At 41.2% G+C, this 14,882-nt stretch overlaps 1 protein-coding gene across 11 annotated transcripts in view; it reads left to right on the forward strand.

The window, feature by feature from the left end:
* Window positions 1-13,280, forward strand: part of FHIT (fragile histidine triad diadenosine triphosphatase) — a 1,412,849-nt gene extending 1,399,569 nt beyond the window's left edge. For all 11 annotated transcript variants that reach the window (XM_086697744.1, XM_086697748.1, XM_086697743.1 and 8 more), the window contains one exon: window positions 12,976-13,280. The gene's annotated coding sequence lies outside the window, so the exon portion shown is untranslated. The remainder of the gene's footprint in view (window positions 1-12,975) is intronic.
* Window positions 13,281-14,882: the final 1,602 nt, after the last annotated feature.

Here is a 14,882-nt window from a genome sequence, read left to right on the forward strand (position 1 = left end):
GGTTTCAATGCCTGTTTCCTTCCCCAGATCAGGGAAGTTCTCAGCTATGATTTGTTCAAGTGCACCTTCAGCCCCTTTCTCTCTCTCTCTTCCTCTTCTGGAATTCCTATGATATGGATATTGTTCCATTTGATTGCACCACTTAGATCTCTAATTCTCCCCTCAAACTCCTGGATATTTTTATCTCTCTTTTTCTCAGCTTTCTCTTTTTCCATAATTTTATTTTCTAATTCACCTATTCTCTCCTCTGCATCTTCAATCCATGCTGTGGCCACTTCCATTTTATTTTGCACCTCATTTATAGCATTTTTTAAATTCATCATGACTATTTTTTAGTCCCTTGATCTCTGTAGCAATAGATTCTCTGCTGTCCTCTATGCTTTTTTCAAGCCCAGCGATTAATTTTGTGACTATTATTCTAAATTCTTGTTCTGTTATATTGTTTAAATCGGTTTTGATCAGTTAGTTAGGTGTCGCTACTTCCTGGAATTTTTTTGAGGATAATTCTTTCATTTCATAATTATGTCTATTTTTCTGTCCCTTATGTGTTTTAAAAGCTTGTTGTGTGCTCTGCACCTGTGAGCACTGCTATATTAGTGCTCTATCTTTTTTCTAGCTTTCCCATTTTCTTCCTAGTAGATTCAGTCTCTTTTCCTCCCAGGCCCTGGTGTTCAAAGTCCTTTGGCTTGTTTGAGAGACATGGGACATATGGTTTGTCCCTACTTCTCTGCCATGTTGGCCCTTCCCTCTAAACTTTTAAGTTTTTTTTTATTTATTTTGAGAGAGAGAGCACACAGGGGAGGGTTAGAGAAAGAGAATCCCAAGAAGACTCCACAGATTGTCAGTGTGGAGCCCACAGTGGGGCTCAAACTCACAAACCATGACGTCATGACCTGAGCTGAAATCAGAAGTCAGACACTAAAGTTAGCCACTGTCTTAGCATGAGCTACTAAAATACCACAGACTGGGTGGCATAACCAAGAGAAATTTATGTCTCACAAGTTCTGGCAGCTGTGTGATCAGGGTGCCAGCACTGATGAGTTCTGGTAAGAACCCTCTTCCTGTCTTGTTGATGGCTGTCTTCTCACTATGTTCTCACATGGAGGAGAGAGAACAAGTTTTAGTCTCTTACTCTTCTTATAAGGTCATAGGGGCCCTCAATCCCCATGACCTCACCTAAACCTGATTACCTTCCAAAGGCCCTACTGCCTATTACTATCACATTGAAGTTTAGGGCTTCAATGTATGAATTTTGGAGGGACACAAACATTCAGTCCATAACAGCCACACAGTTAGAAAATGAAAAAAAATTTGAAGTTAGCTTATACAGGTTTCCCCACTATCTCTAAGTAGAGTGTTCCTTTGAAACCTTTTGTAAGCTGAAATGGTGTAAAGCAAAGAAGCAATTACCATTAACTTATTATATGGAAAATTTTGTGAGCATTCCCAGACCCAAAAATAAACTCTCTTAGGCTTTTTTAGACACATGACTTCAGGACACATTTTGCTAATGGATGCACAAAATAAATGGAGATAAAGCACAGATGCTCACAGACACAGGTCAAGGCCATGGTGGCTTGATGCTGAGATGCTGAGTGTAGTTCCCTGAGAAGGAGCTTGGTGGGCTGCTCTCCCTGCTTGGGGTATTCATTGCAAAACACATGCTGAACACAATTTTTGCTTTTTTTCCTTTTTCATAAAAGCAAAAATCCAATTCATATTTCTTTTAGCAAAAACAGGTACTAATGTAGGTCTTTTGTCAACGTGAAGTGGTGGAAAGAGAATTTTCAAAAAGCAGGGGATACTTGTATTAATATCAGAAATCAAATGCCTAGGAATAAAGATATGGAAGCTTCTAGACAAAAAAATAGAAAGTATTAGTAAGAGGCATTTAAAAAAATAATTAAATAAATGGAGAGATGAATGACTCAATTTCATAAAGACTCAATTCAAATTGACCTGTAAATTCAACGTAACTCAGACCAAAATGACCATAGGCTATTTTTGATGGTAGTGGTGGTGGTGGTGGCGAAAATTTACAACTTAATTATGCTTGTGGAAATGTAGCCAGAGACTATTAAAAAACAACTTAGATGCATAGAAGGGCTTACTCTACAGGATATCAACTTATTACAAGGCTACAAAAGTAAAAGAGCAAGGTATCAATGCAAGGATAAGTAGACAGATGGAGCAAAATACAAAGCCCAGATCCAGGCATATATAAACACTTGATTTATGTTTAAAATGAAGTCACAGAGCTGTGTGGAAAAGAAAATCTTTCCAATAAAAGACTCTGGGCAAAGTGGATATCCATTTAGAAAACCAATGAAACTATACCCTACCTCACACCTTCTGCAAAAGTCAATTCCAGGTGGGTTATACTTCAAAATGGGAAGTATAAAACAATAAAGCATTTAGAGGATAATATAGGAGACTATCTTCATGATCCTGCTATAGAGAGAGACTTTTTAAATAGGACACAAAAAGCATTATCATAAAAACAAGATTGATAAGTTGGACTACCTTAAAGTAAATTCTGTTTATCAGAAGACACCATTGAGAGAGAGAAAAGGCAAGACACAGAATAGGGGAAGGTATTTGCCACATATGTAACCAACAAAGGACCAACACCCAGGAGATTTTTTTTTAAGAAGAAAAAAGAAACTTTACAAATCATTAAGAAAAAGTCAACATCCCAATAGAAAATACAAAAAGATTGAAACAGGCACTTTGGAAAGGTATCAAAATGGCCAATAAACTTTAGCCATCAGGAAAGTGTAAACTTAAAACACAATGAACTATCACTATACACCCACAATAGTCAAAAGTTTGCAAGAATGATATCAAGTGTTTGCAAGAATGTGGAGCAACAGAAACACAAAAGAACACATACATGTGTGCACATTCACGTAAAGTTCAAAAACCGGCAAAAGTAAATTATAGTGTTTACAGATACAGTTATTCAGAGGATGAAATTATAAGGGAAAGCAGGGAAGCAATCACCATAAAATCAGTCCAGTGGTTTACCTTATGGGGAAGGCAGGAAAGGGGTGGTTATTGGGAACGGAAATGGGGGGTGGCTTGTGGGAGGGTGGAGGCAATGTTCTAGTCCTTGCCATTGCTGGTGGCAAGACGTGTTTGTTTTGTATTAATTCTATAAGCTGTGTGTGTATATATACGTGTGTGTGTGTGTGTATGTATGTATGTATAGCACATTTATATATACCTTTTGCATTTTTCTGTATATGTTATATTTCACCCTAAGAAAGACTAAAAATAAATCAGATAAAAAATTTTAAAGATAAAAGGAAGGAAGAGATTGACTTTAATGTACAGTCTAATTGCTGGCTGGATATCCAATTATTCCATAATAGACTTAAACAAAAAAGAATAATTGTTGCATGTAATCCTTACAGACACTCTGCTCCTACATCAGAGAGTCTATTCTCCTCCTCTTGGCCATCTCCCTGAATTTAAGAGGCCACACTGGCCAACAAGATCATGATTTCAGGAACTAAGTAATGGAGATCACCAGAGAGAAGACATGTTATTATTAATGATTCTTAACAATACCACTCATGGAACACTTATTATGGACAAGTTATACCAAGCACTTTACAGGGTTTATTTCAGTTAAATCCCACAGCAACCGTGGACATTGTCCTGATTTTCAGATGTGGAAATGGAGGCTTATGGCCACTATGGATCTTGCGCAAGGACTCTTAGGTTATACACAGAGAGCCAGGGTTCAAGTGCAGGCAGTCTGACTCTGGAGCCCACACTTACTTTCACAATAAAATTGGTGGGTCTCTGTTTAGAAACATCCTTCCCTCCCCCACTTACACCCTAGCTAACTAACAATAAAAATTATACAATGAAGCTGAGGCTTCAGACACCACTTACTCTTGCTTCTTCACTAACTTCAAGAAAGGAGCCAGAATTTGACGATTTCTGTGCTAGGGGTCATTTTATCCACTTGTCACAACTCTGCTAAAGAGTACTGTCACGTCTCTCTATGCAGCCATAGTTACAGACTGAGTATTTTCCTAAAAGCCAAAATTGCATTTGGTGAGCAGGAGTGAATCAAAGCTAATCAACCTTGGACCATAATGTATTAGATGTTCCATTCCTGGGATCAATGAGGATTCCCAATGGCTCCATTCAAGACCTTTCAGTTAGGGTTTCCTCTCAAGATAGGGTTTTCACCAAGAGTCTGAAATTAACTCTTGGATTTCAAAACACTGAAAAGCTTGTTGAGAGATTCAAGCAGAAAATAGGATGGGGTGCGGCAGACATTGGAATTTGGAACTGCCAATCTCATCCACCGGCCACAGTCTGGGCATGTTACCCCACTCAGCTTAGTAGAGTTGTTCTCTACCCTTTGGTGTCTCTACATAGAGAAGCCCTTGAAGGGGTGATACATATTTGAGATTACTGGCAGTCATCCTGATCACCATTTGGAGAACTATAATGCAGGAGAAGCCCCTACCCTTCACAGTTAAAAGGTCAGTAATTATGTCACTTTTCCCCAGAAGCTTATTGGAACTGGGGTTTCCTTACTTGCCATCAAGAGCCCTGGCTCAATAGGAGCACAGACTGCTTCCTAGAGGACCCTCTTAACCTTGAGGTTCTAGGACTCAATCACCAACTGTTTATTGAGATCCCATTTTGAGCCAAACACTGAGGCATAGAAGGTGAAGTATATCCCTACCCTTGAGGAAATGATGGTGACTCCAAAGCAGTAAGACTGATTCAAGAACATGCAAGCATGTAACTGAGTTCTGTGCAAGTCAGCAGTACAATGTCAACAGTACCTGTGACCAAATTGATTTCTCTACTTATCCCACCATAAAGTAGTTGACTCTGTGTCACTTGTGCCTAACCTCCATGCCCACACACAATTACATGCCCTCCAAAGAGCCACCCCATGGTCTAGGATTAGCCAATCAATTTTAATGCGTATTTAAGAGATTTTTCAAAGTGTGTGAGTCAGTGCGTAAAATGATAGATCATGTAATAATTAAAGCATTAAAAGAACCCAATTGAGGATTCTCTTTCTGCCAGCAGATATCTTTAGGTCAAGAAGGTCTATAAAAACTGGCAGATCATTTCCATTCCTTTAAGACAGGTAAAAATGGCTTTGAATGTAATTAGATGTTCTTAGCAATTTTCCCTCTGCTAAAGCTCTACATCTTGTTCCAATGAGGCCCACAAAAAGTTTAGAACTGTTGGCACTTTAAGCTGCAAACTGACAGTGTGGTATTGCTTTGAAGAAGTGAAAGCCCATGATATTGCTTGAATCATTTTTTTAATTAGAAATGATTAGCTAGAGTTAGAGCTATAGAAAGAGGCAGCTTTCTCACAGACAGAAGCCAATCTTTGCACTGTTGAGCTCTAGGCTGCTCTTAGATCGCTACCCCACTCTCTTATCCAATCTCTCTGGTGGCTCCACAGATTCCAGAGTTATCAACTTGGAACAAGGAATATGCCTACCATAGCAAAATCAGCATTTATCTCTGACACCCCTATCAAAGTCCTGCTTTATTACTCTCTTCTCATGGATCTGTTATCTCTCCAGGCAATTTTTTCTTTTAAGGTGGAAGATCTTGTGTGTGGTTAATTTTAATTTTTTTAATCCTTTAAAAGAATGAGACTTGATGGAAATGCAATGTAGTGCAAAAATTTTAAAGGAAAGTATTTTCAGTCAAACCTAACACCTTCCCCTCATTCTGGGTAAGCTTTTGTGATATTGCAGTTAAAAATATAACTTCTGTTGACTATGACTCTTAAAATACCTATCAACACCCACAAACTCACCCAAGAATGAATATATTGAAATAGGAAATGAGTTGAGATTACAATCCTTTAATCCTTTGATTTCTGTTCAGGTCATGATCTCAGTTCCTGAGTTCTAGCCCCATGTTGGGATCTACGCAGATAGCACAGAGCCTGCTTGAGATTCATTCTCTCTCTCTCTCTCTCCCTGCACCTCCCCTGCTCATGTGCTTGCACTCTCTCTCTCTCAATAAACTTAAAAAAAAATTAATACTATGTTATATTTAACCCAGTATATCCAAATATTATCATTGTAATATTTTCATAATATAAAAAAATGATTGAGCTATTTTACATTCCTTTTTTAGAGTAAGTCTTTGAAACCTAGGAGATATTTTGTATTTTCTGCACATCTCAAGTCACATTTTTTGATGCCCATTAGCCATATGTGGCTAGTGGCTACCATATTGGCCCCTGCAGTTGTGAAGAGGTTGAGCTCTGGAAGTAAGCACATCTGGTCCCAATCTTGTATTTACTATGTGACACTTTCCCAGCTGAAAAACTAGGGTTATGATACCTATCTCATGGGGCTGACGTGAAGACTAAATTTGGTTTCTATACATAAGACCGGACACCCCTTATCATAATAGCTGACTGATAGGTGCTCAGGACAGATGGCTTTCCCTTTCCACCCTGGGGAGGGGGGAGGGGGAGAAGCTGCTGAGCACAGCCTTCAGGGCCTCTTTCCTCACTCCAATTGAACTTGTTGTGCAGGTGCCTCTGTTTCCACTGTCTGCCATGATAGGGGAGGCCTCTGGTAGGATGGAGTGGGGAAGAAGGCAGGCTCCTGGCTTGAATCTTGTTCCCTAGACCACCTGACTGGGCTTTGGAGATTGGGTGAGTGTTCTTATCCTCTTGCCAGGCACATTTATATGCCTGGCAAGGAATCCCTTTGCTGAAGAAAAAAAAATTCTCAAGTCCTAAAAGTGAGCAATTAGCTATCTCTTCTATCAGTGGGACAGTCAGCTTTCATGTTCCTACTGAAGAAACCAGAGACTCTGTGCATCTTTGGGCTAGAAGGGAGTCAAATCTACTGTTTTACAAAGGAAGGAACAGTGTTTCCAGAGAGCAGATATAACTTGTCTAGGCACACAGAGTGACAATACAAGCTTTAAACTGGACCCTTATTATTTGAAGCCTCTGTCTGTATACACATAGATGTTTATTTTTGAGAGAGAAAGAGAGCACAGGCTGGAAAGGGACAGAGAGAGAGAGGGAGACACAGAATCTGAAGCAGACTCCAGGTTCCCAGTTGTCAGCTCCAAGCCCAATGCGGGGCTTAAATCCACAAACCGCAAGATAATGACCTGAGCCAAAGCTGGATGCTTAACCCACTGAGCCGCCCAGGTGCCCCTGTATCTGAATACAGTAGAGATAGATCCGTAGAGATTTCCCTGTATGAACTGCTGACATCTTTGCATGGAAATGTTCTCTGTGTTTTCTTGCTAGTTTTCAACTTTTCAGTTTTTGGTCCCATGTAGAACTTGAATATAATTCAAGTTAGTCTCCTTGCAGTTGTGGATAGGTGAAGCACACTATAACTTATTTAACCATCACATTCATTCTCAAAATACAGCATTAAAGATTTATTTCCTTTTCTTTCTTTTTTTTTTTTTTTTTTTTTTTTTTTATGAAAGGCCCCATTCCACGTAATAGATTTTTATCCATTAGCCTAAGGAGTTTGGGAGGATTGTAATCTAAACTCAAATACAATGCACAAGTAACAGAGTTATATCAACATCAGTACCTTTTAAAGAGCAGAGAACAAAAAAATATAATAACCCCATTAGGTTGCTAAATGTGCTGAACCCTGACAAATTCTCTATGTGATGATCCTGGAGTATTTGTCTATAATCCCTCAGCAAATACACCTTTTATTCAACCACAGAGTTGTACACACTCCAGACACAAGTGCCATTAATTAAATAACACACTCAGCAAACTCTCAGAGCCATTAATTATCAAAGGTAGCCTGCTCCATACTTGGCTCTAAAATTCTATTATAACAGGAGAGCAGGAATAGAGCGAAGGAATATGCTGTAGGAAGGTCACCCTCCAAAGCATGATAAGAAGAAGCTGTCAGACAAAGTAAATGACAAAGCATGTGTACCTTTTAGCTTTCCTTTTGCCCCTGTGGAGAGTTTGAAAGAAGGGAAAGTATTTCACATTGTAGGGACTTTCTTCCTCAAAATTAGTTTCTCTCATGAAAGACGCAAGTAAATATAAAGTAATCCTTTTTCATTTCAACTGAGTCTCTGGGAAAAGTAATATCAGCTGAAGATTTAGAGACAAATAAAGCCTGTTCTTCATAAGCTCCCTCTGAATGAGAAAGCCTTTTAAGGAGACTCTTCTCGGTACAGATGCAGGGGAGGGGATGGAAAAGGGACAAACATACAAGACAGAGGCCTCACTGGTTTCAAGTGGGACAACAGGAAAATGCTCAACGAGTACCATGAATTTTCCAGCAGCGGGTTTACTGTGTTCTGCCCCCTCACTCCGACCATCAAGCCTCAAAGCCTCCCCAGCTCCACTTGCCAGGAGGCAGTGGGATAAAGGAAGTGCTGAGCCCTGCGGGGTCTCCGTAAATCACTCACAGCTACAAGCTTGGCCAGTGTCTTTCTTGTGTGTTTGTGGTTCTTAGTGTTTGATTTATCCCTTCAAAGAGAAAAGTGACAATGCCGAGTCTATGGCCACTCTATAAAGGACAGCCAGTGAATCGCATCTCCCCTCCTGTGTGGGGCTGGCCACACGCTGCCTGGAGCTGCTCTCTGTACCCTCAAGGACTTACGAACACAGGCCTGGGGGATGGCCCCTGTTTAAGGGGAAGTCAAGTCACACCTTCTCATTGCAGAAAGTTGTTATTAATCAGCCTATGTGGCACACCACAGAGGGATGGTTTTGAGTTAGGAAACTTGGTGTGAGGTCACCCTGCTCAGGAGTCTATCCTCTCACACCGCTGGGTTTCTGGCCACTGTGCTTGGGGGTAACCCCTTCTATCTCGAGATGGAGGAATAACTGCATTGCCTGAGAGTTAACTAATCAAAGTGGCTTTCTGTTCTTGCCATTCCCTGCCCCCCCACCCAGCTTCACCTTTACCCACTTACTCTAAGAGATTGCCACCAGCAGCTTTTGTCGTCCAATTTCTGAGACCAGTTTATTAAAAAAAGCTGAAAAGCAGAGGTCAGAGGTGCCTGCCCGTAGAAAATTGCTCCTCTTGTTTTTGGTGTGAGCGGAATGACTTTCTATGCCTATGTCTCTAGTCTGCTAGGAACTAAGAAGTACTTTTAAAAGAAGAAACTTGTTACAGAGGAATTTTATGTTGGTGTCTCAAGGCTTTGTTTTGCTGGTGTGTGTGATTACTTTGCCTTAAAACCACCTCTGTGGCATCCCTGGTATGGATGCAAAACAGGTCATTTTATTTAACTTCATGGGCAAAAACTACTACATTTGAAGGACAACACTTGCCCAGTATGTGTGGCCCTGCTAAGAGTGCAGCAGGCAACTTGAGGAGAAGTTGGATGTTCGCATCTGAAATCTACTGAAACTTGTCTCCAGCATCTGATTTGCCTGGAGGCATTTGGAGCGTTTTACAGGAGCACACTTTGGAACTGAATCAGAAAGGAAATAGGGTTGGAACTCTTTGCTTTCACAGTCCATGAGTTTTCCCCAGAGGTTCAAGCCACACTTCAGACCCATTAGATCAGAATCATGGGGGCAGGGTCGGGGGGAGGGATAAGATAGAGGCATGTCTATTTTTAGACTTTCCCAGGTGATTCCAGTGAATAGCTAAGTTGAGAAACATGATCTTCAAGAAACAGAAGGAAGGTGTGTGGAGTTTTTGTGGCTCCATATGTTCCTTTGCATTGTGTCAGATTAACTGTGGCCAGCTCCCTTCCAGGTTCACCTACAGAAGAGAGAGACTTTGATCTGTTTTCTTAGCTTCAAAGCAGAAATTCCTCCTCTGGGCCCATCAGAGTGTAGGCAGGATAGAGTAAGAGGTAGAAGCCTCCTTCACTGACACACTGGTCAAAAGATGTTTCCTTGAATGCACTCAGAGGTTGGCTGGATCTGTTGAATTTTGTGCAGAAAAACTTTATGGAACCTGATGACACCTGTGTGTTCAAAGAGAAGTCAGTATGGTTCTGTTCATAACCCAGGGGAATCCCTTTGGTACCTCTGCTTCTCACTATATCATGACAACAAAATGCAAATTAACTTACAAGGCTTCCCCGAATTGTCCAGGGAGAGATGGAAGAGAATATTACAACACACACTATGTGGTCAACCTTACTCAAAACTTAATCTTTCTCCATCAGGCAGCTTTAACTCCCTTCCAAATTTGAAGCTCCTCTTTCTAAAAACCTCTTCGACTGTCCAGAGTCACAATGCCTCCCTTCTACCTTTATTCCCTACCCTGCAAAATAAACCTCTGATAGGAACTTTATAATACTCTCTATTATCTCTCAAGCATGGCCTTGCGGGGAATGGGGACATTCTCAGTTCATCTGCCACTAGATTAGAGATATAGAAATATTCGAAAAGCACACATTCATGGCAACCAGTCAAACTTCACACATTCTGGGCTCATGCTCTCTGATCTTGGAACTCCAGAAGCCCACATTTTCTGGACTGGTTGCCTGGCACCCAATTATCTATTGCATTGCTGCATCCTGTGCAATGTGTTTCCCCACATGGGCGGGAAGTGCCTTGAGGTTACCATTATTCACCTCCTTGCACTTCTTCAGGGTCTTACTCACACTTCGATAAATACATATGTTGATATACCCAAGCAGCATTGAAAAATTCCACTGTCTAAAGGTAATATTGAAGGGTACTAGGCACACAAAGGGCACATACTATACGACATCCCACCAGAATATGGGAAGATGAGTACCTTGTCCAAATACACCCTCTCCAACAATGAGACTGAATCTCTTTCTGCTAAGCACCTGACATTCACTTGCTTTCCAACGCAATCCAGAGAATAAAAAATGATAATGACTATAATAGAGGCTATTGTTAGTGTTTACAGTGCCCTAGGCTCTGCTTGAAGGGCTTTGCGTGTATTAACTGACTCAGTCCTCTTCCTACCCAGGCCAGGCCTGTGTCTGCCTACAGACACACAGCCAGCCAGTCATGAGGCTGGACTTCAGACCCAAGCCTCCTCAAAGCCCAACATGTTCACTCATTGTGCTCCGGCAGGAGAAGCAAACTCTGCCTCCCACAAGCTTCCAGGCTAGTTGAAGAAAAGGAACTGCTGAACACAGAGCTTTCAGAAGCTAGGCACATGGTTTGGATGCCAGAGCTGTGTGAGGGATGTGTTACAGAAGCATTGTAAGTAGAAAGCCTGCTCAGGTACAGATAGAGGCTTCTGCAGAGATTCGAAAATTACAGGGTTGGTATCTGGGAGGATGGTTCAGCAAATAACACGGGGCCACAACGTTCAAGACCAAAAATAAAGCTGAGGGAAACTTCTCCTAGGACATAAATCTGCCCTAGACAGGTGAGGCGGAGAAAAGAAAGGGCACATCCATTTTCAGGCCTGCACAGGTGCCTCTGACTCAAAGTCAATAATTGTTCAAGGACAAGGGCAATGATGAATGATCGGGAGATGACCTGTATGTCCAGACAAGATGGGTGGTGCTGGGCACAATAGAGAATGATCCCAATTTCATAGAGATCAGACAGGCCCCCATCTTTAGAGTTGGGGGACTGTAAACTGAATGGTACATACATCCTACTTTCCACCCCTCACACACATCAGTAAATGTGGGGGGCAGTGGATCCTGAGCTCAAATGTGAAGGCTGAAGCAGAAGTAGTTAGGCTTCTATGTTCTGGGTCCTGGAAGGAACGAGGTGTAATTCCAAAGGGATACCCTGTTTGCCCTTTGCTCTCTGACCTTGTTATGTACTTATAGGCAAAGTATAATGTTAGACTCACTAAAAACTCTCTTCATGTGCCAGGTAGGGCTGAACAAGCCCATACTGGGGATACCCTTAAATTCACTACACACTGGACCTAGCAGAAAGCTGAGTCTTTGCAGCTCAGCCACCCAGGTCTGTGTCTGCAATGTTGCACACAAAGCCATCCAATTAGCAGACCAATAGCAAACAGTAAGTGAAAAGCGATGTCAATCTACACCAAAGTCTATTGAAAACATCAAAGGGAAGTCCATCTGTGCTTCTCAACAAAGTTCCTCGAAACTCCTTCCTATATCACATACACGGTAGCTGCCCCAAACATATCCCAGGACCCTTTATTTCAGTCTTCCCCCAATATTATGGAATCTAGCCCGTGAAATCCTCATCTTTCCTCTGCCCTTTTCTCTTTCCTATAACTGTGTGCCTTTTCCGGTGTCCTCCAAGCTAGTAGTCTTACCTTTCCCAGTTCCTGACCACCCTCATTCAGTGATACCAATAATTAAGGCCCAGAAGCCAAAGCTTCAACAGGTTCTCCTTTGGGGTGGAGGGAGAATGCCAGAGCTATGAAACATATTTCTATGATACAGGGATTCTCTTCTTTCTAAGATTAACCCCGTTTCCTATTTTATGAGTAGAAATGATTTGTTTTAGTTCTACCCAAATCCTTAACGTAACTTAGCCTTGAAGCAAAACTAATTCTTCCTGCTACACACTAGCTCAATAATTCCCCAAATCTCAGACTCTTATGGAGAGCTCGTTAAAAAGCACAGATTCTTGGGCCTCTCGCTAGACCTGCTGAGTCAGAATGTGGTGGACAGACTCAAGAAATCTGTGTTTTTAACAAGTGCACCAGGTGATTCTGAAACATTTATGTTTGAAAATCTATTCTTACCTAATTAATAAAGGTCTGAATTGGCTTCATTTGTATATAAGTCTTGTGTCTGTAAAATAGATTCTTAAGAGACCATGTAGCTGACCTCTGGGACAGGAGTGTGGGCTGTGAACAGAAAATGTGGGGATCCAGGGAATATAGGCATCAGCAAGGTTGGGATCCAACTATTTCACACATTCTGCCCACATCTCTATGGTTTCTTATAAATTGTCAGTGGCAATCTAACAGATTAGCAGTAAGCAAACTTACATTTTTTTTATTGCCATAACTCAAAAAAAGCTATTGGTTCTAACTAAATGTCTGTTTTTATGTTCTGTCATCTCCAGGCGCAAAAGTAACTTGAACAAATCCCAAGGCATACGGAAATGGGCCTCGTTCTCTAGGACTCTGCGGCATTGGAAATGAAGCTAAGCAGACTTTATTACATCCCACAATTCTGCAACCTTTTGCGAAGCATTTTATTCTACTTGTGGAAGCCATCGGGGTTATGTTTCAATCACCATGACTGACAGGCTAACTTCAAAACAACAGCATCGGCAGCCCTTCCATACTTCCTGGGCTATGCACTTAGAATAGAACCTTTTCTAAATTGTCCCTTGGCCTGGACGGAAATAAAATGGTGGTTAAAATATTTATCTTGTGCGTTGGGTAACTTAAAAATTGATATTTTGGGGCCTCTGAAAGGCATAACTGAGGAAGTCGATCTTTTAGAACTACCATGCCTCCTGTAACCAAAGGTTTGTTAAAGCTGAGATAAGATTTAGAGAGTTTCCATTTTGGTAATGAACAAAACAGAACAAGAAACACATAACCTTTCCTCGGTTGTATTCTCTTCCTGCCTTGGGTGTAGAGAGGCAGAGCTGAAAGAGCTTAGGATGGCAAAATGGGCTTCAGGAAACTAATAAACATGTAATGAGGTGATCAGACACGTTGGACTGGCTATTTGAGTGCTAGGAATGTAACGAAAGGGAATGGAAAAGCTCTTGATGTTGGTTGAGGAAGAACGCCTCTTGCCCATAATAGTCAATTTTTTTAAGCAAAGATGACAGAAGGGCGTTCTTTCCTTCCAATGGTAGATTAATAAAAGGGGAGATTTGGGTTTATAAAGAAAAATAAAACACAGCAATGGCACTGCTATAAAGAACCACAGAAAGCCTCCTTGAGAATCTCTTGGCTTATGGGCTACTCCCTGACCCCAACACCATCATCGATATATGGCATATTAGTTTTCTATGAGTCCTGCAACAAATTACCACAAACTGGGTGGCCTAAAACAATAGAAATGTGTCCCCTTACAGTTGTAGAGGTCCAAAGTCCCAAATACAGCGAGGCCTGCTCCCTCCAGACTCTCTGGGGGGAATCTCTCCTAGCTGCTGGTGACTGCTGGCAAAACTTCGGAGTTCCTTGACATCATCCCAACCTCTGCCTCTGTCTTCACCTTCCTCCTCTTCTCTGTCTCCTTTGTGTATCTCTTGTAAAGACTCTTGTCACTGGATTAAGGGCCCACTCAAATAATCCAGAATTATATTCTCATGGTCTTAATACCCTTAACTTAATTATCTGCAAAGGCACTTCTTTCAAAATAGGAAAGCATTTATAGATTCCAGGGATTTGACAAGGACCTATCTTGTGAGGGGAGGGCACCATCCAACCCATTCCTTAGGACATTTGGTCTTTGACTGTTTCTTATCTAGTATAAGCCAACAGACTGAGTATGACAACACATCTTCTTTCAAACCTTCTTACATGTCTTTGCCAAAGCCCTATTTATTGACAATCATTTGGCACTGTCTTTGTGAGATAAAGCCACTCATTCACAAGTGTAGTCTGAGATGCTTCTTTCTTAGCTGAAAGGAAAAAAGCACTGCAATCTGAATAGGATGTGTTCAGAAGATAAAATACCAGTGAGGGAAGATGGCAAGTACTGGTGATTTCCCTGAGCTCAAGGGTTGATGATTTGTGGTCCAAAGAAGAGCCCTAAAAATGCCAATTTTTCTTATCCCCAGAAGGTCAGACACCAACTCCATCTCAATTTTAATAGCAAATGTCACCAGAAGGCCTGGCCCCTGCTTTGGGGCTAATTCCACATTTTACTCATCAGCTTTCAATCAAAGAAGTGAATAAACACATAGTCACTGATGAAAGAGTTGAGTCATACTATAAGCCTACTAGCAGTTTTGTTTTCCATTTTGTCTATCCAGTTAAAACCCTAGAGGAGCCTCATCTCTGCCCT

Source organism: Puma concolor, chromosome A2 (genome assembly GCF_028749965.1).
Source record: "Puma concolor isolate L17-30 chromosome A2, mPumCon1.1.hap2, whole genome shotgun sequence".
In the NCBI taxonomy this organism is placed as follows: Eukaryota; Metazoa; Chordata; class Mammalia; order Carnivora; family Felidae; genus Puma; species Puma concolor.